General features: G+C 45.5%; 1 pseudogene; it reads left to right on the top strand.

Moving 5' to 3' along the window:
* The first annotated feature begins 13,111 nt into the window (after positions 1-13,111).
* The window catches only part of LOC146358527 (dynein axonemal heavy chain 11-like), a 320,580-nt pseudogene continuing 308,520 nt past the window's right edge, over positions 13,112-25,171 (top strand).

Raw genomic sequence — 25,171 nt, 5'->3', positions numbered from 1 at the left:
ACCCTGGAGAAGATGCTGATGCTAGGGAAAGTGGAAGGCCAAAGGAAGAGGGGCCGACCAAGGGCAAGATGGATGGATGATATTCTGGAGGTGACGGACTCGACCTTGGAGGAGCTGGGGGTGGCGACAGCCGACAGGAAGCTCTGGCGTGGGCTGGTCCATGAAGTCACGAGGAGTCAGAAGTGACTGACTGAATAAACAACAATTACATGAATAGGAGAGGTTTAAAGCTATCCCTCCTGGCCGCTTGTTTTCCTAACACCGCCCACCCCACTGCCCGAGAAAGAAGAAAAAACAGTCCCAATTGTCATAAATGGAGGCTTTTTTCTTTTTTGCCCCTGTGTGTGCTGTGGGGCAAATTTAGGAAAACAAGTGGCTGGGAGGAGAAGGTGTAAATTTCCCTTACCTGGATGTGGTGGTCCCAACCCAGATCCGAGCTCCACATGCTTGTACGTAAAAAAGAAAGCTAGGCTAAACTCCATTTACAAACCCAATTTAAAGTGTTGGTTTTAACCTTTAAAGCCTTGAACATTTGGGTGCAAGGTGCTTCAGGTACCACCTTATCCTGTACCAGCATGTCCATGCTCTGAGATCATCAGCAGAGACCCTTCTCACCGGCCTGCCACCAAAGGAGGTAAGGCTGGTGAGTACAAGTGGTGACCCCACACCTTTCAGTGGTGACCCCACACCTCTGAAATTAGTTTCCATCTGTGGTTCTTCCAGCCCTTACTTTGTAGGCCTTCAGGAAAACTCTAAAGACCCTCCTTGTTTTTTCTGGCCTTTTCATAAGCTGTGGGCTGCAGGTTTTATTGGTGTTATCTGTGTTTACAGTGTTTTATAGTATATATACTTATTGCATTTGTATTTTTGTTTGGTATGTTTTTGTATTTTTATCTTGCATGCCATCTTGAGAGGGTTCTACCCTTAAAAGCCGTCTAAAATTAATTAATTAATTAATTAAAGGTGGAATTGCTGTGTGGCATCTGAACTAAACCAGCCAATAAAGCAGCTGGAGGATTTTGCCAGAAGAAAGTTTGAGGTTGAACGAGTGCGCTCAAGGTGAAGAAGTTTTGAATTCGCTTCTTGTAGCATAACAAAACCATTTACATCTTCTCCACTGCAGCTCTCTGCCATCCTCTGGGAAGTGAAATACCTTGAGGTTTTAAAACATCCCGATATACCTGAGGTTGCCGTGCAATTGTATTCCAAGACAGAAATGCTTTACAAGGTAAATAGGAGTGATGCGAGTATGAAAGAATATATGTGCGAATATAAAGAAATGGAAGAAAATTGACATAACTGCAGTAATCTGTTTGAGTCTTCAACTATCCTAAACCAAAAGCAAAGAGTGCACAACTATTTTTCCTAATTATTTTGTCAGCTGGATGGTGGTTATATTGTAGTTTGTAGTTAATCTTGTATTTCAGTCTTACTGCACGCTTATGTGTTCCTGTGAATACAAAGGGCCCTCTTCCCCTCTCTGTTGAATTAGTTTGTGGTCCTATTGACAGCAAAATAGCAGTGTTCAAATGACAACGGGGGTGGGAAGACTAAGCACTTCCACTGTGTTCAGGGTCTCCACACTTTCCTTTTCTCTAAAAGTTCTGGAGAAAAAAACATGCGGCGGGTGGGGCACGGGGGGGGGGGACGGGAGAGGCCCCTTTATTCCTCTCTCACTCCTCCAGTAAAAGCACTGGAAGGAAAACAGGTTTCTCAAACCAAGAATTCACGAAAGGTGGAGAACAGACAGATGCCTCAATGGACTGTGGGTTTTTGATGGGAGACAGTGCTCATCACAAACCCCAATGTTGTCCAGTAGGTTTGTGTTCAGAATGGCAGCTTTCCTGCAATGAAATGGACTTCCTTGCTCCCTCCTTTGAACAGCAGCCACTCCAGCCCCCTGCAAATGCTAGGCAGAGAGGCGGGAGACCCTGCTGAATGGGGTGAACTATGGTGCGTGTGGGGGAGGGGTATCCCCCAAAACTGGGCAGAGGGAAATTCTGTAAGAGGAGCCCTTTCTCTCACAGAAGGCAGATTGTGGATCCAACCCCAGAAATTCAGAAAGCTGTATGGGAGGGTGGGGAGGTGTGGAGGGCAGCGTATGAGGTTCAAGGCTGGCACCAGGGATAGGCATCGTTGGGCACCTGCCAAGGCCCACCCTCCCAGTGGGGGACCCATTGCTACTCCATGGAGCCCCTTGGCCCTGCTGCTGCTCCTTGCTGGCATTGCCTATTTACCTGACCCCTTTAAGCGGGTCAGCAGTGGAAACAGCTGGTTGGCCACTGTGTGCACAGAATGCTGGACTAGATGGACACTTGGTCTGATTCAGCATGGCCCTTCTGCTGTTCTTATGACAACTGTAAGGAGATGGGGCAGAGGCCTTCACTTGCCTTGCTCTCTCCCTCTAGGGAGCTGTGTGGATTGTGCCCAAAGAGAGAAGGTAAGTCAATAGGCAGCAGTTACCAGCAGCAAGGAGGAGGTGACCCCCCTCAGGGAGGGGCCCACTGAGGGCATCTTGCTGGCACTGACAGGGTTGAGAGGAGATTGGTGCCAAAATCGTTGCCACCCATGTTGAGCCCAGCTAAGCTGTTGACTGGGATCAGCACAACTCTATGTAGTTACACTGGATTAGCACACTTGCCCCCATTAAGGCCCCTTTCTTCTGGAAGTGCCTGGGTCATGCAGGAAGGTGTTATAATTATGGGCCAGCTATTTGACTGGCCACTTGAAATGAGTGAGGGATTAGCCTGCTTCAAGCACTACATATTCATAGGATGATGGGAAGTTGTCACAGTAATGGACAGTCTGATTGGTAGCCCCTGAGAATGGCCAGAGATAATATCTTCTTTGCCACTAACTAAAGCTGGAAAAGGTCAGTTTACATCCCAGTTCCAAAGAAGGGCAACGCCAAAGAGTGCTCAAACTACCATACAGTTGCGCTCATTTCACATGCCAGCAAGGTTATCCTCAAAATCCTACAAGCTAGGCTTCAGCAGCATGTGAACCAAGAACTACCGGAAGTACAAGCTGGGTTTCGAAGAGGCAGAGGAACTAGACATCAAATCGCCAACATTCGCTGGATCATGGAGAAAGCAAGAGAATTCCAGAAAAACGTCTATTTCTGCTTCATTGTCTATGCTAAAGCCTTTGATTGTGTGGATCACAACAAACTCTGGCAAATTCTTAAAGAGATGGGGGTACCAGACCACCTTACCTGTCTCCTGAGAAACCTGTACGAGGGTCAAGAAGCAACAGTAAGAACCGGACATGAAACAACCGATTGGTTCAAAATTGGGAAAGGAGTATGACAAGGCTGCATATTGTCGCCCTGCTTGTTGAACTTATATGCAGAGTACATCATGAGAAACGCCGGGCTGGATGAATCACAGGTCGGAATTAAGATTGCCAGGAGAATTATCAACAACCTCAGATACGCAGACGATACCACCCTAATGGCAGAAAGCGAAGAGGATCTCAAGAGCCTCTTGTTGAGGATGAAAGTGGAGAATGCAACAGCTGGTTTGAAACTCAACATTAAAAAAACGAAGATCATGGCATCTGGCCCCATCACTTCCTGGCATATAGAAGGGGAAGAAATGGAAGCAGTGACAGATTTTATTTTCTTGGGCTCCAAGATCACCACAGACGGTGGCTGTAGCCATGAAATTAAAAAAACACTTGCTCCTTGGGAGGAAAGCTATGGCAAACCTAGACAGCATGGTAAGAAGCAGAGACATCACCTTGCCAAAAAAGGTCCACATAATCACAGCTATGGTTTTCCCAGTAGTAATGTATGGCTGTGAGAGCTGGACTATAAGGAAGGCTGAGCGCCAAAGAATTGATGCTTTCGAACTGTGGTGCTGGAGAAGACTCTTACGAGTCCCCTGGACTGCAAGGAGGTCAAATCAGTCAATCCTAAAGGAAATCACCCCTGACTGCTCATTGGAAGGACAGATACTGAAGCTGAAGCTCAAATATTTTGGCCACCAAATGCGAAGAGAAAAGTCACTGGAAAAGACCCTGATGCTGGGAAGGATTGAAGGCAAAAGGAGAAGGGAACAGCAGAGGATGAGATGGCTAGATAGCATCACCGATGCAATGAATATGAACTTGAGCACGCTCCGGGAGAGAGCAGAGGGCAGGAAGGCCTGGCGTGCTATGGTCCATGGGGTCACGAAGAGTCGGACACGACTTAACGACTGAACAACAAAAAAGCTAGAATGTATTGTAAAGGTCATATGAAATTAGGGAAAGCAATAGAATAATGGGGCATTTGTGAGGCCTGTACCATCATCTATGCTTATTTGCCTGGGGCCAACATAAAGTTCAACATAAGAATAACAGAGGTGTCTTCTGTGTGTATTTGAAAGGTTTGCCCATTTGAGGAACTTCAAATCACACCACATCCAGGTCCCAATAAAGGTCCCAATAAATTATATGCTTAAGGATATCTTAGGTATTTGACTATATCCCCACCCACACCCCCATCCAAGTCATTGGTAGAAAAGGGAATAGAATTTACACTTTGAAAAATCTTACTAACCTGGTGCCCTCCAGATGTGTTTCACCCTTAGCCAGCATTGGGTTGGGAAAGACTTCCTTACAACATGGTGGTATTTTTTCTTGGCACTCCTCCCCACTCCCCAATCCAGTTTCAACTGTGCTGCTTCATTTTTGTCAACTGCAACGACAGTGAGGCCACATACTAACGTTTGTTACAAATGTTTACTGTACACAATTTTTCCACAGATGCTCAGATGAGGCTGGCTCTTATGCACTAGAGAGGGATGCACTTCATCCATTCTGGTTTGCAAATAATACAGATGTCCCAGATTATTTTTCTGGATACTATTGGGTGCCTTGTTATTCCAGAGCCTGATGTGTTTTGCTAGAAACCTGGTGCATAGAAGGACTGCAGGTAGTTAGGAGTCCTGATCTGCTTAAGGATCTGCTTCTTGCAACAGCACACACTTACAACATCATTAGCACATGCCAGTGCCTATTAGTATCCTCTGAGCAGGCTTTGTGTGGCCTGACATAATTCCAGACTCAGAAGGACCTACCACAGTATTTGGTGAACCACCCTCTAAATTTGTACAGGGTCTTGGGCCAGCCAGATCCCAAAAATCTAACATTGAATTCTGGGTTTTCCTGGAATCCAGTAGCTACCTTATTGTGCACAGGTATTCAAAGCAGGTAACAAAATCAGCCTGGCAATTAGGGCCTCACCTGATTGCAGGTGATAAGTCCAACTAGCTGTTGACCAGGGATTCACAAGCAGGGCATGAGCACAACATCACCCTCCCACCCATGTTCCCCAGCAACTGGTGTACATAGGGTCACTGCCTCTGATACTGGAGGTAGCACATAGTCGTTAAGACTAGTAGCCATCGATAGCCTTTTCCTCCAGGAATTTGTCTAACCCCCTTTTAAAGCCACCGAAATTGGTGGCCATCACTACATCCCATGGTAGTGAATTCCATAGTTTAACTATGTTCCAGCCAGGTGATGAAGCCTCACCACCACTGCAGTTGCACTTGTATTCTCTCTTTTCTGCCAGAAGATGTAGAAAGTGAATGTTTGTTTGTTTATTTATTACATTTATATCCTGCCTTTCTTCCATTGTGGAACTCAAGGTGGCTACCTGTGGGTCCCAGGGGGTTTCCCTTCCAAGCTCTGACCAGACCCAGACCTGCTTCGCTTCAGCAAGGCGGCTGCCTCATGCCCTGGGACTACTTGCAGAGGCAGCAATGTTTCCTCAGCTGGGAATTGCAGCAATTGGTGTACCTGTCGGTGGCTGCACCTCTATGCTTTATTTCTGTCTGGCAGACCCAGAGAGAGACAGAAAATACCATGCAACAGGAGCAGTGACCATACTCCTGGAAGTGGGAAGTTCGTGTTACTGATACTGTGCAGCAAGAAGAACTGAATGACAGCAGTCTTGGTATGCTGTCTGCTCTTAGCGATAGGACTGGTGGGACAAAGTTTGCCTTTGTCTTCCTCTGTATTATTCCCTTTGGGTGACTGCAGTCTGAGGAGAGAGTGTGGCACCTGAATCACAAAGCTGCAGATGATTTCCTTGACCTGGCAAGCTCTCTGCTCTAGGCACCGAAGCTCTGTTACACACAGAGGGCTGTCTCACCCATAATGGCCTCTCAGTTCATGGCAATGTTTAGAAGCAAATCTGTGTGCGTATTTCTTGTCTCATACAGCTCTCCTCTTTTCACTGGAAGGAATGCATCAGACCTCAGGTTCAAGGGATCTGAGTGCAAGGGTGAGAATAGAGAGCTCTCGAGATCACGCTGAATGATGCAGTATACATCTCCATTGATTCATCACCTGTTGTTATTGTTTTTCTCTCCCCTCAGTACCTTGGAAATTTAAATCTAGTTACCAGGCAGTATAACCAGTTATGGAGGACAATTCTGCCTGAGGAAGCAGAGCTCATCGCACATGAGATTGGGAGAATCAAGCAACAGCTAAAGCCTGCTTTTGACATGCTGACCTGGCAGAATGAAAACCTGTGGGATTATATTGAACAGATGAGGCAACTTATTCAAAATGTAGGCAGCAGACTCCAGAAAGCCAATGTGGAATTGATCCAGATCCTGATGCTCAGGCTGAGCGAAACATCTTTTCTTGCCCAACAAATGGGTGTCACTTCTTCGCTGCTGTGCCTTGATAACAATGAAAGAATATGCCAGCTATATTGGATAGTTCAAGAGATGGGCAAGAGAATCCATCAGTTAGTTCAGGTGACTATGTTTTAAAAAATTATTCCAGTACACCTTTTGTCTTGGGAGTAACTACACACATTGAAGGGCTGAGATACAGTTGCCCAAACTCTGATTGACTGCTCCAGACAATAATACTTAAGAACTCAGACAAGGCTTGCAGCATAAAAGGGACACAGGAGAAAAGAGGTGGTTGATCACATTCACAACAGGGATGCACAACAAAACAAATGTTTTGTAGCATATCCCTGCCCTAGGTAAAGACAAAAGGGTTCACCTGCCCAAGTTTGGGGATAATGGGTTGGATCCAATGCTGCTATTCTGCTGATGGAAGCAGTTCCATCAGAGGAAGCGGGGGGAGAGATTCCCCTTCTCCCCTGCACCCTCAAAATCTTCTCCGGAGGGCTGAGAAACCTTCCAGAGCAGATTTTTGAGTGGCACGGAGGCTGCTGGGGCGGGGGGGGGGGAGGAAAGAGGGACAAAATCCCAATGTTGGAAATATCCCAGTGGGAAGAAAGAAACTGGGCAACAGACCAATACATTGTGGATAGGGCTTTCATCTGTCAGTTCTAGAGGAAAGCTCCTCAGCTTTTCCCCACCACTGTTTTTTCTCAGAACTATGGTGTGTGTGTGTGTGTGTCTTCTTTGCTCTTGCACTTTTCAGCCTAATTTGCCCGCACTGCCTTTTAATCCAACAGGCTGTGGTGATGCACATGATTTTGTTTACAAAGGTCCATGATGTCAACACATCGGCTGTGGCATCATGAGGTCTTCAACAACTTAATGTACATTACCAGAGCCCATAGGCTTAAAGAACAATGTGGGCAAATACGGCCATGGTCAGTGAGGGCAAAGGAGAAGAAGGAAAACCTGTGGGATGCAGTGCAAATGAGATACGTTAATTGAGCATGCACGACTTGCATCACATCTACAGCTCCCATCAGACCTCCTGCATTAGTGTTATCCTCCTTTCCTTTGAGCATCATTCAGTGGACACTCAAGTGATGAGGCAATTAAGTTGTAAGCAGCAGGGAAGCCTTTCCTCCTCAAAGTAAAGTTTTCTTTACTTTTTGAAGTAGTTAATTAGTCAGGATAGGGGAAATGTGTGCTGAGAAGTGCAATTTTAAACTCTTCTGTTCATTTTCTAAATGGCTTTCTGCAGGACAATCAAGGCCTCCTTTGGGCAGATCCTCTTTCCGAAGAATGGAAAGCCTACACTGAATACATAGATCACATGGTTTCAGATGGACTGTTCAGAGCTATCAAGTGTTCTCTCCAGTATCTGATTGAAAACACTGAGACAGCTGCAAAGCAAAACCCACTCCCTTATTTGAAGTACAGCTCATCCTTACTGGCAATGAACTGACCTTTAAACCTTCTCTGGACCATACTGTCAATGGCAATTTTTCTGATACTGTGAAGGGTCTAATCTGAAACATTTACCTGATTGCATCGAATATAAACAGAGTTGCCATGCATCTTGAACACAACACTTATCAGGTATAATCACCAATACACCCATTCTCTTTTCTTTTAACTTCTGACCCTTTTAGCAGCCATTTTGATGAGGTTATCTTGTCCATCCAAGTGGCTGAGTGAGCACCTTTTGCTTTATTCTCCCTGTGATGAGCCAGCCCTATATTGACCATGATTGCTGTGGTTTGGCCAACAGGACCATTTTAAAAATGGTAAGCTTATTCTTGGGAGACAGCCAGCAAAGCCGCCAGTCCTAATGGGTACGTGTGCTTGAGTCAAACTCGACGTTTAGATATAGAATCATAGAATGGTAGGGTTGGAAGGGGCCTACAAGGCCATCGAGTCCAACCCCCTGCTCAATGCAGGAATCCAAGTCAGAGCATCCCCAGCAGATTGCTGTCCAGTTTGAATGCCTCCAGTGTGGGAGAGCCCACTACCTCCCTAGGTAATTGGTTCCATTGCTGTATTGTTCTAACAGTCGGGACATTTTTCCTGATGCTCAGCCAGAATCTGGCTTCCTGTAACTTGAGCCCATGATTCCGTGTCCTGCACCCTGGCATGATCGAGAAGAGATGCTGGCCTTCCTCTCTGTGACAACCTTTCAAGTACTTGAAGAGTGCTATCATATCTCCCCTCAGTCTTCTCTTCTCAAGGCTAAACATGCCCAGTTCTTTCAGTCTCTCTTCATAGGGCTTTGTTTCCAGTCCCCTGATCATCTTTCTTGCCCTCCTCCGAACCTTCTCCAGCTTGTCTGCATCCTTCTTAAAGTGTGGTGCCCAGAACTGGACACAGTACTCCAGATGAGGCCTAACCAGTGCTGAATAGAGAGGAACTAGTACTTCCCGGGATTTGGAAGCTATGCTTCTATTAATGCAGCCCAAAATAGCATTTGCCTTTTTTGCAGCCACATCACATTGTTGGCTCATGTTCAGCTTGTGATCTACAACAATTCCAAGATCCTTCTCGCTTGTAGTGTGGTTGAGCCACGTATCCCACATCTTGTAACTGTGCATTTGGTTTCTTTTTCCGGTACAGTTTTGAAACATGTGCTTGCAATTGGCTGCATCTCTTTGTTTATAAAAGCAGCTGTGGCACCCTTAATTTGCATTGAGAACATGGCTCAAGGCAAGGGAGTTTCACCCTTTTCCCCATGATGGTTTTCCCATTGAAAATTGCCCCCCAGAAGCATCTTCAAGGAAAGTCAGCTTGCTCTTCCCCCTGGGCCATGGTCCACATCTGAATTGGAGGTCCCCCACAGCTACTTTTTGTAAATAAAGATGTAGCCAGCTGCAAGCTTGAGATTCAAAAGCACGTTTAAAGTTATGTCTAGCATGACTCTTAGTCACCCAGACAAAAACATCTAGGCCCCCCCCTTTTTTCTATCCGTTGTTCATTCACACTTAAGTACGCATAAATACATTTTTTGTGAACCGGCCAGAGAGCTTCAGCTATGGGGCGGTATAGAAATATAATAAATGAAATGAAATGAAAATGAAATCAGGGGTGGGGAACCAATTTTGGAGCAGCTCTTGGGGGCCACATTCCAGTAGTGGGTGGGACCAAAAGCAAAAGGGGTGAGGTCAAAAATACAAAAACAAAACAACCCAGCATATTCAGAGGCATTTCAGCCTTTTAGAATGGGGAAAAAACTGCACAAAAGCCAGGAAACCACCAAATGATCAATGGTTGGGGGAAGTGGCTGAGGAGCCCTGGAGGGCAAGATTGGGACTCCACCCCTGATGTTCCCCACCCTGCCATAAGGAAGCTGGTTAGACTATCCTGGAAAAGTGTAAATCAGACATTCTTTCCTCCTGGGATTCTCAGTTGTCAGTAAGGTCTGTTACATAGCAGAAGTGTGGTTATTCATGATAGGATTCCATTTATGACTTCCCCATCTGTAACTGGCCCAGGTCCTGGTGGCACTATTGTTATTAATGTTATTACCAAGGTGGGACATTTCCAGCTTAAAATGAGGTGGAAGTGGTTGTTCCTTGATCTTTCTTGCTTTATTCCAGATGTAGATGGATAGACTGGGGACAGATGGGCTGCTCTCCAAATTCTAGAAAGCCTTGGTACTCTGCAGTCAGTGCCATCTTGGAGTCTTTGAAATCACCTTAAGAAGAGGCTTTTGGAACTTCTAAAGTTTGGAATGAGTCCCAATCTAAACAGAAAAGAAAAACATTTACCTACGTAGCTCTTTATTTTGCTATTTTTATGCTTTTATGTTTCTCTTTACTAAGTGTTAAACTTAAGAGTCAGACAGCACTCTAATAAGAGTTCTGTCTAAGGCGAACATGTTTTGTATCTACTTTATGCATGGCATTGCCTAAATTACTTGGTTAAATGCTTCCTTGACCTGGACTTCTTTTTAAGGCTTGATGACTCTAATCCAGAATCACTGGTTCCTCTGATATAATTAAAGATAGGCTGATGGCGGCAATTATAAAATCAGCTCTGCCAGGGCTGGTGTCAAGGGTAGGCATGGTTGGGTACCTGCCAAGTCCCAAACCTCAGCAGGGTCCCACTGACAAGAGCCCCCTGGAGTTGCTCCTCCTCTTCACCATGGCGACCCGCTTGTTTACCTTCCTCTCACTCTGGCCCAGACAATGGTGGTGGTGGTGGTAAGGAGGAGGAGATGCCACGGCCTCCTTGCTCACTGGCTCTCTGCCTGTCAAGCAAGCAACTAGTAGCAATGATGAGAAAGAGGAGGAGGAGAAAGAGCAGCTGGAGACAATAGCAGTGAGAAGGCAGACTCATTGGGGGATGGCCCATTGAGGGTGCCTTGTCCCCAGGGGCCTCAAAAACCTGGAGCCAGCCCTAAGGCTTGCTAGCATGATAAGGCAGGTTGTGCAGCAGGCTTGGTCCAGGAGGTCTGCTGTAAACATGAGAAGGAGTTCAAAGGCAGCAAAAAGAAGCATGACCTAATTATGTGGCTTCTCAGTGGAATCGTATTTTGTCCTTTCCAACAAAATTCCCTGTTCCCATGGTCTTGCATCACTTCTTTGCAGCCACCAAGCGCTGCTGTTAGAATTGTGCAGCCGATATTTCTGGCAATGCTCACATTTGAGGGGTTCCATGGAAGCGGCACTCGAATTTAGGGACAAGTGGAGGTGAAGCTTAAGTTTGGGGGACTTCAGTAGGGGCTAGGATCAAATTTAGAGCATTCAGAAAGCAGAGGGAACCATTCTGAACCCTCCCAAGCCCATTCCAAATTAGGCCTCAAGTCCTCCAGAATCCGGTTCGCACTCGTAATAGTCCAAAATGTGCCACCAATGCCCCTTCCCTTTCCCAAACGTACCTGGTAATTCCCACAAGGAATTACACAAGGTTGTGGTGGGGCCTCCTTTAGGTGCTAGATCAGCCTTCTTCAACCTGGTACCCTCCAGATGTTTTGGACTACAACTCCTAGAATTTCTTACTGTTGTTGACCATGCTAGCTGAGGCTGATAGGAGCTAAAGTCCAAGACATCTGGAAAGTGCCAAGTTGGAGAAGGCTGCTCTAGATATTGCCTTGACCATGTGCAGAGGAATCCAGGGCAACTAGGAAGCATGGTAAATGTTATCTGGATATCCAGATTTCAACGGTGACTGGAAGCCCTGCATTCTTCCACATATACTTGCTATACCTTCTAAGGCCTAGAGAAGCCCTTGCTACTGACCTTCCCTTCCACCTCTGAGTAAATCTGGGAAGGGAAGAGGGCACTGGGAAGGCATGCTCTGGAGTTTGGGGGTGGGAAGGCTCCTAGATCCATCTTCTCCTGATGGCATCATCAGAAGTACAACAGGGTCTGGCTTAAAATCTCACTTGAAGGTAAAACAAATCTAATTTTGAGTATGTATTGAGTGTGAACATTGTCGCCTGCCTGACCTCCAAAGGCAGGGAATTCCACAGAAGGGGGGCCACCACACTGAAGGCTCTTTCCCTGGTGGACTCCAACCAGGCCATGGATCCATGTGGAACCACCAGAATATGATTGTGCAAGTCCATTCTTTCCTCCCCATTCCCTCAGTTAAGACTGATTCATACTCCAGTCATCTCTCTGGCCTTTTGTCATCACAGTCTAGCTTTCTCACCTCAGTCCAGTATCCCACTGCTAAAGTAATTCACTTCTCTCATCAGTCAGACATGTGCCATCCCTTCTCAAATCTTATTCCACCCCTTCCACATCCAGCACAAACTCTTCCTTACCTTCAAAGCTTGCCCCAGCCTTGGTACATACCATCTTTCCATTTCCATTTTTCATTATAACACCGCCTGTGGCCAAACAGTGCCCCTGATCAAAGACTTGCAACTCCCTAGGAAGCACCAGCCTTACTTATTATTAATATATTTACATTTATTAGGGTGACCATGTGTCCTCCTTTACACAGGACAGTCCTCTATCTCAAGGGCTTTCAGAAGCCAGCCCTCTGTTTGAAGGCATCCTCTATTTGAAGGTCCAAGTCTGGTTTAAAGATAAAGAACCATAAGAAGCCAGTAGAGCATGGGCCTTGAATTTGCCCATCAACAGTGAGCAGGCAGGCACACAGTTCCCCTGGTCATATTCTTCCTCCCTACAATGAAATATATTGTACTTCTATCTAAGTTATAGTAATTCTTTCTAAATCTGCATAGGCAAAGTTTATGCAAATTGATGTCCTCTCTTTTGGAGACATCTAATTTATATCCTGCCTTTTGGCCCAGCAGAACTCCACTTTTTGCTTTTATTTCCCGCCGTAAAACCCCACGTACACTCTGCTCCTTCCTCCCCATTTCTGCCCATCCCCTGAAAAGGCTCTCTTGAGGACTGGAGGATGCTCTGGAATGGTGTAGAGTATGGCTCAGGGAGCTGCAGTGGGAGCAGGGAATTGGTGAAAATTGGATAGTGGAGACACCAGCCTTTTCCAGGGTTTCTGATCACATGGACGACACCTACATGAATATAGTTCCTATGTGCGTAGGCTCTTTCACCACTTCTGCTGAATGCATATTGGAGGCAGGAGCAAGGACAGTGGGCGTGATCTTATTCCCTTTTCTGTGCATGTTCTTCATAATGTATGAGGAAGGTTAGAATATCTTTGGACTTCATGTATGAGAAAACAATGTCTTCTCCTCCTCCTCCTCCTGTGTGATCTATCTATCTATCTATCTATCTATCCATCCATCCATCCATCCATCATCTATCTATCTATGTATCTATGTATCTAATACTATTTGTACTTATTGTAACATGTCCCACTCACTTGTCTCGTTGGCTTATCTCTTAGGGGCAGGACACTTTTTTTTCTCTCCATCAGATTTCTGCTCTTTCTTTCTGCTACTTAGGAACAGCTTGCCATGGCAACAGCATTTTGCTTTATGTGAACAGTCACGTCTGAAATTGCACACTGATGGATTCTTGGGGGGAAAGTGGCATCTTGAACGAGATTTACAATGTGGCCGCTGGTGCTTACTTCATGACCTAATTAAGACATCTTTCTGCTTTGTAGCCTTTTTTGGTAGTAACCATGAGATTAGTTTATATACTTCCAGTAGGGCTGCGGTCTTGCTTCCAGACCAAATCTGAATTTCTTCCCACAGTATATATTAAATCACTGGCCCAACTCTATGGTTTTATTTTCACATTTAGCATGATGTGGACCAGATGGATACACTGGAAGAAATGCACCAGGAAATCATGAGTAGGGTGCAATCGGTCATTGTTAATGTTCAGGAATATCAAAGCTACTTTAAGAAATACAGCCACTTATGGATGGATAATAAAACCAAATTTATGAAGCAGTTCCTTCTCTATGGACGATTTCTCCATACTGAAGAGCTGGAATTATATGCAGACCATGAACTTCAGAAATGCTCCCCGCAGTTAGATCACTTTAAACAACAGGTACTTTGCAATGGTGTGCGTGAATCTTTTGAGCTATTCCTGTTGGTTGTGTTCCATTAAGCTATTTACATCTATTGTTCTTTCAAAGAAAAACTCAGAATTGTAATCACATCTCATTCCTTAAGATCAGCATTTATGAAACGCTACATAAAGAAGTATCTGAGTTTGAAAATCAGAAGACTTTTAATGGCTGGTTCCGGGTTGATATTAAGCCTTTTAAGATATCTACGATGAATACGATTAAAAAATGGAGCTGGATATTTAAGGAGCATCTGCTCAGCTATGTCACCCAAAGATAACCTACTTTTGATTCTTTTAAATAGGCTTTTGAATTTTACATCTTACAAAAACAAAACCCCCTGCTCTTTTTGTTAAATGTTGAGCAGGGTAGAAACAAGGACAAGAAGCAAAACCACTACTAAACTAAACCACCATACAGAGTCAATGCTTTGTGTCCCAACAACATCCTCTACATTAGGAGTGGGGAGCATGTGGTCCTCCAGATGTTGTTAGACTGCAACTCCCATCAGCCCTAGCCAGCACAGCCAACAGCAAAGGATGTGGGAAGTTCCAATCCAGCAACATCTGGAGGACTACACATTCCCCATCCCTGCTCTCCATCAGTCTCCCACAACCTGGTCCCTTCCAGATGTTTTGGACTTTACCTCCAATCAACCTCCATCCAGCATGGCCAAAACATCTGGAGACCACCAGGTGGGGGGATGCTGCTCTGCATAGTATCACTTGTGCAGGGGACTTTTTCTGCTTGGTGCTTAAAAGCCCCTTCATGTGTTAATCACACTGAAGGGACAGTAGGGCTGCCCCCCCTGCAACCCTGTCCACAATACTGTGCAGCTTCCCCAGCTCCCCACCTCTGATGTTCGTACAGGGAGTATGAATGTCTACAACAGGAAAACTTATGCCTGTGGACCTCCCTGTGGGTAGGGTGGGAGCCTATGCACATCAAGGTCAATGAGCACAGCAGCCCCCAGTGCAAACCTCCATGTCCACCATGTGGATGTCGGGGGCAGGCAACCACGTGACACGAGTGGCGGAGCCAGTGGTGTGGCCTGTTCGAGTATGAAGAGGGCTGGGATGAAGGTGGTGATGTTTCCTGGCTTACAGAGATACTCATCTTGATCCAGAGTCCTCGGTGCACCCCGAGGGCCATATTGACCTACTTCCATGGGTTTTTAAAACAACAATAATAAAAAAAGAGTTGATTGTTAGTATTTCGAGTCCTTTTGCCTAATACTTCTTATATATCCTATTGCTTAAGAGCCAGAGTCACGGATGCTGGGCAATAGGAGGAAGGGGGCTGAGCCTCCTGAGCAGCAGTGTTTGAAGTGTTGAGGGCCAGTCAGAGGCTGCCAGCTGAGGAACCCAGTCATCAAGTTCCATGCACCCACCGGGGCCTTGAACTTGTGTTTCTCAAAACAGCAGTGCCCCAGAAGGGGCATGGGGTGGGGTGAGGGAGTTGTATTGTAGAATGGCATGTGGGTATCTTGTTGGAAGAAAAATGCTTATCATCCTTCTAATCCTTTGCTGCAGAGTGGACAACCTCTCTTCTCCCCTTTGAAATGCACACTGGGGACAACAAACATTTCAGTGCTGGAGAGGGGAAGCACACAACTCCTGAATAATTTTTTGAAAAGATGGGATAAGTGTTAAATGCATCTGTTGAGAAGAGGGATATCTCTTCAGGGGAGGTGGGCTAGTTTTGCTGTGTTTTGTCCTCTATTGGGAAGGACTTAAAAGGCTGCATAAGTACTTTATGCCTGAGTAGAGATGTGGAGGCCTGGGGAAAAAAATCCCAAATTACTATTATTTTTTAAAATCATTTTTCTCCGGTGACTTTCTGTCCTTGGAAATGCCCCAAGGTTTTCTCTCATTTGTGTGTGTGGAGGATAGCTCTTAAAAGTCTCTAAAGAATGTGTAAAGAAGGTTATGAAAGGATACAAAATCCAACCACAGCACATTCAGTTTCCACTGATATCAGTGGGAGAATTAAGCATGTACTTAACTTGTGTCAGATGAAATAAATGGAAATGTAACTTTAGATAGATCATGCCCAAATATTTTTCTCTTAAACTGTATTGATGACAAATCACTACCTGATGACTTTTTTTGGTAGCTTCTATTATTTTGGTGCCCCTTCATGGATCACCACCTTGTTGTGGCGAAGGGGCTTGCGTAACTTAGAGAAGCCATAAGCTATGCCGTGCAGGGCCACCCAAGACGGACAGGTCATGGTGGAGAGTTCTGACAAAATGTGGTCCACTGCAGAAGGAAATGGTAACCCACTCCAGTATTCTTGCCAAGAAAACCCCATGGAACGTATCACAAGGCTAAAAGAGATGACACCGGAAGATGAGCCTCTCAGGTCGAACGGTGTCCAATATACTACTGGGGAAGTGCAGAGGGAATTTCCAAGTAGCGCCAGAAAGAGTGAAGCGCCTGGGCAAAAGCCGAAAGGACACTCAGCTGTGGATGTGTCTGGTGGTGAAAAGAAAGTCCGATGCTGTAAAGAACAATATTGTTTAGGAACTGGGAATGTGAGATCAATGAATCAAGGTAAGCTGGAGGTGGTCAAACATGAGATGGCAAGATTGAACATCGACATCTTGGGCATCAGCGAACTAAAATGGACAAGCATGGGCGAATTTAATTCAGGTGACCATTATATCTACTACTGTGGGCAAGAATCCCTGAGAAGAACTGGAGTAGCACTCATAGTCAACAAAAGGGTGGGAAAAGCAGTACTGGGGTACAATCTCAAAAATGATAGGATGATCTCAGTACGGATCCAAGGCAAACCATTCAACATCACAGTAATTCAAGTCTATGCCCCAACCACTGAGGCCGAAGAAGCTGAGGTTGATCGGTTCTATGAAGACCTATAACATCTTCTAGAACTAACACCAAAAAAAGATGTCCTCTTCATCATAGGGAATTGGAATACTAAAGTAGGAAGTCAAGAAATCACTGGGATAACAGGCAAGCATGGCCTTGGTGTACAAAATGAAGCAGGACAAAGGCTAATAGAGTTTTGCCAAGAGAACACGCTGTTCATAGCAAACACCTTTTCCAACAGCAGAAGAGGCGACTCTACACATGGACATCACCAGATGGTCAATATCGAAATCAGATGGATTATGTCCTTTGCAGCCAAAGATGGAGAAGCTCTATACAGTCAGTCAAAACAAGACCTGGAGCTGACTGTGGCTCAGATCATGAGCTTCTTATTGCAAAATTTCGGCTTAAATTGAAGTAGGGATGGCGGAGAATTTCTCCACGAATCTCTGGGAGACCGAATGCCAACGCATTCGGCCCCCCAAAATTGGTGGTGAAATTCTCCGCCGCCCCCCCCCAGGATGGGACTTACCTCGTGCGAATGTCCGTCTCGGCAGCAGGTCCCGGCGGCATTTCGGCGGCATTTCGGTGGCGTTTCGGCGGGTGCGGCGGCGGCGGCCAGTCTTCTGACCGGCCACCGCCGCCGCCATTGCAAAATAAAAAAGGAAAGTAAAAAAACAACAACACACACCCGTGATAGGCTACGTAACGATTTACGTAGCCTATCATGGCTAGATTTCCAAAGTCAGCCGTGATAGGCTATGTAAATCGTCACGTAGCCTATCACGGGTGACTTTGGGGGGAAAAAAAGCATGTACGCAAATGGCGGCGCCCATGGGGTGCCGCCATTTGCATTCCTTAGTTTGGCACATCTAGTCTACGTAAAGATTTACATAGACTACGGCAAAAATAAGGGCAACGCAAATAGCGTTCCCTTATTTTCGCCGTAGTCTTCGTAAATCTTTATGTAGACTAGACGTGCCAAACTAAGGAATGCAAATGGTGGCGCCCCATGGGCGCCGCCATTTGCGTACGCTCTTTTTTTTTTCAAAGTCACCCGTGATAGGCTACGTGACGATTTACGTAGCCTATCACGGCTGACTTTGGAAATCTAGCCGTGATAGGCTACGTAAATCATTACGTAGCCTATCACGGGTGTGTGTGTGTTTTTTTTACTTTCCTTTTTTTTTCGCGGCCGGGTAGACGGGGCGCTCCTCCTCGGCCTGAATTTCGGCAGCGAGGGATGGGGCGCCTTCCCCCTGGCCTGAATTTCAGCCGGGCGAGGCAGGGCGCCTCCCCCCCTCGCCTGAACTTTGAGGGGGGGAACCGAAGCGCCTCCCCCCCACCGCGAAGCAAGCTGCAGGACCAGGTAAGTCCCTTTCGTCCATCCCTAAATTGAAGAACATAGGGAAAACCACTAAACCATACAGGTATGACCTCAATCATATCCCCTTTGAATACACAGTAGAGGTGAGGAATAGATTTAAGGGATTAGACCTGATAGACAGAGTGCCTGAGGAACTATGGATGGAGGTCCGTAACATTGTTCAGGAGGCAGCAACTCAATCCATCCCAAAGAAAAAGAAATGCAAGAAAGCCAAGTGGCTGTCTGATGAGGCTTTACAAGTAGCTGAGGAAAGAAGGGAAGCGAAAAGCAAGGGAGAAAGGGGAAGATATACCCAACTGAATGCAGAGTTCCAGAGAATAGCAAGGAGAGACAAGAAGGCCTTCTTAAATGAACAATGCAAAGAAATCGAGGAAAACAATAGAATGGGAATTCTAGAGATCTTTTCAAGAAAATCGGAAATCTCAAGGGAACGTTTTGTGCAAAGACGGGCATGATAAAGGACAAAGAAGGCAGGGACCTAACAGAAGCAGATGAGATTAAGAAGAGGTGGAAAGAATACACAGAAGAACTATACAGGAAAGATCTTAATCTCTCTGATAGCCATGATAGTGCGGTCACTGAACTTGAGCCAGACATCCTAGAGATTGAAGTCAAGTGGGCCTTAGGAAGCGTTACTAACAACAAAGCTAGTGGAGATGACAGTATTCCAGCTGAGCTATTTAAGGTCCTAAAAGATGATGCTGTTAAAGTGCTGCACTCAATATGCCAACAAATTTGGAACACTCAACAGCGGCCACAGGACTGGAAAAGGTCAGTTTACATTCCAATTCAAAGGAAGGGGAATGCCAAAGAGTGTTCAGACTACTGTACAATTGCGCTCATTTCACATGCCAGCAAGGTGATGCTCAAAATCCTACAAGCTAGGCTTCAGCAGTATGTGAACCGAGAACTACCGGAAGTACAAGCTGGGTTTCGAAGAGGCCGAGGAACTAGAGATCAACTCGCCAACATTCACTGAATCATGGAGAAAGCAAGAGAATTCCAGAAAAATGTCTATTTCTGCTTCATTGACTACGCTAAAGCCTTTGATTGTGTGGATCACAACAAACTGTGGCAAATTCTTAAAGAGATGGGAGTACCAGACCACCTTACCTGTCTCCTGAGAAACCTGTACGAGGGTCAAGAAGCAACAGTAAGAACTGGACATGGAACAACCGATTGGTTCAAAATTGGGGAAGGAGTATGACAAGGCTGTATATTGTCACCCTGCTTATTGAACTTATATGCAGAGTACATCATGAGAAACGCCGGGTTGAATGAATCACAGGTTGGAATTAAGATTGCCAGGAGAATTATCAACAACCTCAGATATGCAGATGATACCACCCTAATGGCAGAAAGCGAAGAGGATCTAAAGAGCCTCTTGTTGAGGGTGAAAGTGGAGAGTGCAAAAGCTGGTTTGAAACTCAACATTAAAAAAACTAAGATCATGGCATCTGGCCCCATCACGTCCTGGCATATAGAAGGGGAAGAAATGGAAGCAGTGACAGATTTTATTTTCTTGGGCTCCAAGATTACCACAGACAGTGACTGTAGCCATGAAATTAAAAAACACTTGCTCCTTGGGAGGAAAGCTATGGCAAACCTAGACAGCATAGTAAGAAGCAGAGACATCACCTTGCCGACAAAGATTTGTACAATCAAAGCTATGGTTTTCCCAGTAGCAACATATGGCTGTGAGAGCTGGACTATAAGGAAGGCTGAGCGACAAAGAATTGATGCTTTCGAACTGTGGTGCTGGAGAAGACTCTTACGAGTCCCCTGGACTGCAAGGAGGTCAAATCAGTCAACCCTAAGGAAATCAACCCTGACTGCTCATTGGAAGGACAGATACTGAAAATGAAGCTCAAATATTTTGGCCACCTAATGCAAAGAGAAAACTCACTGGAAAAGACCCTGATGCTGGGAAGGATTGAAGGCAAAAGGAGAAGGGGACGGCAGAGGATGAGATGGCTAGATAGCATCACCGATGCAATGAAGATGAACTTGAGCACACTCCAGGAGAGAGCGGAGGACAGGAAGGCCTGGCATGCTATGGTCCATGGGGTCATGAAGAGTCGGACACGACTTAACGACTGAACAACAATTATTTTGGTGGCTAGACATTGAAAATCTGGCAGAGTGGCTGAAGGACATTCTAAGCAGAACAGAAATAAAAGATTAACAGTTATCGCCTGCAGCAGGAATGGACAAATTTACAGATGATTTCTTTCATTAATTACTGAAATAATCAAAATGGCAATCTCTTACTGAAATCTCTAAAGAAAATAATCACCCACTGATACCATAGGTACATACTCACAGATCAGCCTTCCCCAGCCTGGGGCCCTCCAGATGTGTTGGACTGCAACTCCCATGATTCCCAGCCAGCATGGCCAATGCTGGCTGGGGATCATGGGAGTTGCAGTCCAAGACATCTAGGCTGCCTTTACATTAAAGAAAAAACCTGCAGTCCTCCCGTTCTGGAGCCTTTCTGCGTTTACAGCAGCCCCCAGAGGGCAACCATGTGATCATTGAGAGGAGAAGCTTTTAATTTTCAAGGTTCCATAGAACTCAGTGAAACAGCACCATCTAGTGGCTGTTTTAATTGCGTAACATTCCAACTTAAGAAGATAGTTCATTAGTTCCGGATCTTTTTGAGATGGAATAACCAGGAAATACTTCTGGATGTGCCCTGGGAGTTGACAACGTCACGAAAAGGACCCACAAACTTCTGTGAGCAGACAATCTCAATAGCAGGATAAAAGCTCCATGTGAAGGAGCCCCTAGAGGGCCCCAGGTTGTGGAAGGCTGCCACAGATGATTGTGACAACAGGGCAACTATTATACATACAGCACTCTTATAATTTGCCTGCAACTGGGGGGCAACATGCACTTAGCAAATTTCTTAGGTTTGAATCCTGGGCAAATGGTACTTCCACACAATGGGAATGCCACATTGACTAGACACCCTACTCTGCAACTGAATGCATGTGCATGCAAACACAGGCACACACATCTGGAACGGCTATTAAAGTATAATGAAGGCCAGGGGTAGGTAGTGCCCTGCAGATGTTTTGAATTACAGCTCCCATCAGCCTCAGTCAGCATGGGATTATGGGAGTTATAGTCCAAAGCACCTGGAAGAAATTATTTTAAAAAAGGAAATCCTCAAGGCACAATTACAAACAATTCCAACAAGAAGAAAAGGTGGAAGACAACAGAAGAAGCCAATGTGGCTTCACAAAAAGCTTAGAGATGACCTGAAAACAAAACAGCACACATATAGGAAGTGGAAAGAAGGCCAAGCAACAAAGGAAGAGTACAGGCAGGTAGCACAGAATTGCAGGGATGGCATCAGGAAGGCTAAAGCTGAGAACGAGCTGAGGTTAGCGAGGGATGCTAAAAGCAACAAAAAGGTTTTCTTCAGCTACGTGCATAGTAAAAGGCAGAGGAAAGAAATGGTTGTTCAGCTATGAAATAAGGATGGCAAAACGATAACAGATGACAAAGAAAAGGCAGAGATGCTCAATTCCTACTTTGGCTCAGTCTATGACCCCCCTGGCAAAGGCGAAGTACAGGCTGAAGGGGCAGGATTGCAGCTTGAGATCGATAGGCATATGGCTAAGGAACACCTAATTACTTTGAATGAGTTCAAATCTCCAGGGCCAGATGAACTGCATCCTAGAGTAATAAAGGAACTGGCAGAAGAACTCTCAGAACCGCTGTCTATTCTCTTTGAGAAATCCTGGAGGACGGGGGAAGTGCCAGATGACTGGAGGAGCGCTAATGTTGTCCCTATCTTCAAAAAGGGCAAAATGGAGGAACCTGGGAACTACAGACCAGTCAGTCTGACATCAATCCCTGGGAAAATTCTGGAGCAGATGATAAAGCAATCCATCTGTAAGCACCTTGAAAACAAGCAGTGATTACTCGAAGCCAACATGGATTTGTCAAGAACAAATCCTGCCAGACAAATCTGATCTCATTTTTTGATCAAGTAACCTCCCTTGTGGACCGTGGGAATGCTGTAGACATAATATACCTCAACTTTAGCAAAGCTTTCGACAAAGTGCCCCATGATATCCTGATGAGCAAACTAGCTCAAAGTGGGCTAGATGAAATAATGATCCGGTGGATCCACAGTTGGCTACAGAATCGGACTCAAAGAGTGCTTATCAATGGGACCTTCTCAAACTGGGGAGAGGTAACGAGTGGGGTACCGCAGGGCTCAGTCCTGGGCCCAGTGCTCTTCAACATTTGTATTAATGACTTGGAGGAGGGGGTGCAGGGAATGCTGATCAAATTTGCAGATGACACAAAATTGGGCAGGATAGCTAATACTTTGGAAGACAGAAACAAAATTCAAAGTGATCTGGATAGACTGGAGCGTTGGGCAGAAAACAACAGAATTACATTTAATAGGGATAAATGCCAAGTTCTGCACCTAAGAAAAAGCAAAGACAGTTACAAGATGGGGGATATGTGGCTCAACAACACTACAAGCGAGAAGGATCTTGGAATTGTTGTCGATCACAAGCTGAATATGAGCCAACAATGTGATGTGGCTGCAAAAAAGGCAAATGCTATTTGGGGCTGCATTAATAGAAGCATAGCTTCCAAATCCCAGGAAGTACTAGTTCCCCTCTACTCAGCAGTGGTTAGGCCTCATCTGGAGGACTGTGTCCAGTTCTGGGCACCACACTTTAAGAAGGATGCAAATAAACTGGAGAAGGTTCAGAGGAGGGCAACAAAGATGATCAGGGGACTGGAAACAAAGCCCTATGAAGAGAGACTGAAAGAACTGGGCATTTTTAGCCTTGAGAAGAGAAGACTGAGAGGAGATATGATAGCGCTCTTCAAGAAAGGTTGTCACAGAGAGGAAGGCCAGCATCTCTTGTCAATCATCCCAGAGTGCAGGACACGGAATAATGGGCTCAAGTTACAGGAAACCAGATTCTGGCTGAACATCAGGAAAAACTTCCTGACTGTTAGAGCAATACGACAATGGAACCAATTACCTAAGGAGGTGGTAGGCTCTCCCACACTGGAGGCATTCAAGACAAGGCTGGACAGCCATGTGTTAGGGATGCTGTGACTTGGATTCCTGCATTGAGCAGGGGGTTAGACTCGATGGCCTTGTAGGCCCCTTCCAACCCTACTATTCTATGATTCTATGAGGTTGGATTCCTACCTTGTTGAAGGCCAATAGAAACTGCAAGATCTGTGCTAATTATCTGCTGACATTCCTTTGTTCTACTTATTATTAGCATTATGGAGTTAGCCAAGTTCATCCATGAAACAGAAAAAGAGTTAGCTAAGAAAGTGAAAGAAGGAGATTATGCACTGCTGGTTGAAATAATGGGACAACTCATGGCTATCCATGACCGACAGTCAACTGGAGACATTTTCAAACCTTTAAAATGCACAGCTGAATTGCTGCAAACTTATGGACAACAGCTACCAGAGCAGGTTTATAAAGAACTTGAGGTAGAGGTTCAACTAGTGGTGCATCTCCTGATTTTCTCATATTTCAGAATTGAGCATGGAGAAGTTTCTTAAGTTTCCTTGCTCTTAGATCGCTTCTCAGGAGGCTGTTATAGCCCAGAGGGGCCAAATCCAAACTTGCCAGAGGCAAACAGTGTGACCTAAATGGGCCAGCCATCAGGACACTCCAGAACAAGTGAACAAAGATCCAAAGGGCCAGATGAAGATGACGTGGCCTAAATGGGCTTTTGGTCAGATGATGAAGTGGCCAGATGATGGAGAGGACAAAGCAAATCTGTTCATCTTCTGGAATATGAGCAGAATGGTGCTGTCATTGCAATCATGTCATCCGTGTTGATTTCCCATGGGCATCTGGCTGGCCACTGTGGAGACAGAATGCAGGACTAGATAGGCCTTTGGTCTGATCCAGCAGGGCTCGTCTTATAATGTCTCACAAACAAATTGCTCAGACTTAGAACTTTCTACACGAGGCTTTTATTGTGCACTAAAGAACCCATAAACAACTCATGGTTGTTTATGGGTTCTTTAGATGAAGTCACAATCCTCCAATTTTACTTCTGTTTTTTTTAAGAGCACTTTCCCACCTTTTTTTAGAGCAGAGAAAATAGAGTCTTATCTGTGAAAGTGAAAGAAAATGTATTTTCCTACTTGTGTAATTGCATTATTCTGCTATAGCACAGCACCACCTAGAGGTTATGTAATGGAAAAGGAAAAAAGGAAAAGTGCTTTGTGCAGAACTTGGTTCTCAATTCTGCAACAAACACGAAAGTAGATACACAGATTAACAGCCTTGTGCAGAAAAAGTTCTGAGTAGCCAAGCCTAGGAGAGTTCTTCTATAAGGCCAACAGGAGCCCAATGTGCTCCTCAGTCACCTAATTCCTTCTGAGTTGAATGGCTGCATATTTTGTTCCTGCCCCTGTCGGGGAGTGCTATGCAGCAACATGGGGCAGGCCTGCCAATGCCTCCGCTTATAAGTTGTCTCAGCAGCACAGAGAGTAATACACCTGGGCCCTGGAGATAGAGTCCCTGGTTCAAGGCTACTGGTGCCTTACCGTGGCTCTTCTGTCGGTTCTGCACCCACACACAAAATTAAACCTATGTAGGAAGTATGCAGAACAGGGGGGTTTCTAGAGGTGTTGTTCCACTAGTGGGATTTCCCCCCTTCCCCACTGCAGCACCCTGTGACCCACAAATCCACTCTGGAGGCTTGAGGGACTCTCTGGGGGAGATTTGGGCATGCGTGAGGGGCTGCAGAAAGTAGGAGAGGACAAGGAAATCTCACCACAGGAGCGGAAGACTTCTGCTTGTGCAAGGGTTGGACCCAACTGAGGGCCATTTCTTTCCACTG

The sequence above is a fragment of the Heloderma suspectum genome, chromosome 1 (genome assembly GCF_057233095.1).
Source record: "Heloderma suspectum isolate Gila_16-S chromosome 1, 16-S_ref, whole genome shotgun sequence".
In the NCBI taxonomy this organism is placed as follows: Eukaryota; Metazoa; Chordata; class Lepidosauria; order Squamata; family Helodermatidae; genus Heloderma; species Heloderma suspectum.
Note: the sequence above shows the minus strand (reverse complement) of the source record. Positions and strands in the feature narration are given on the sequence as shown.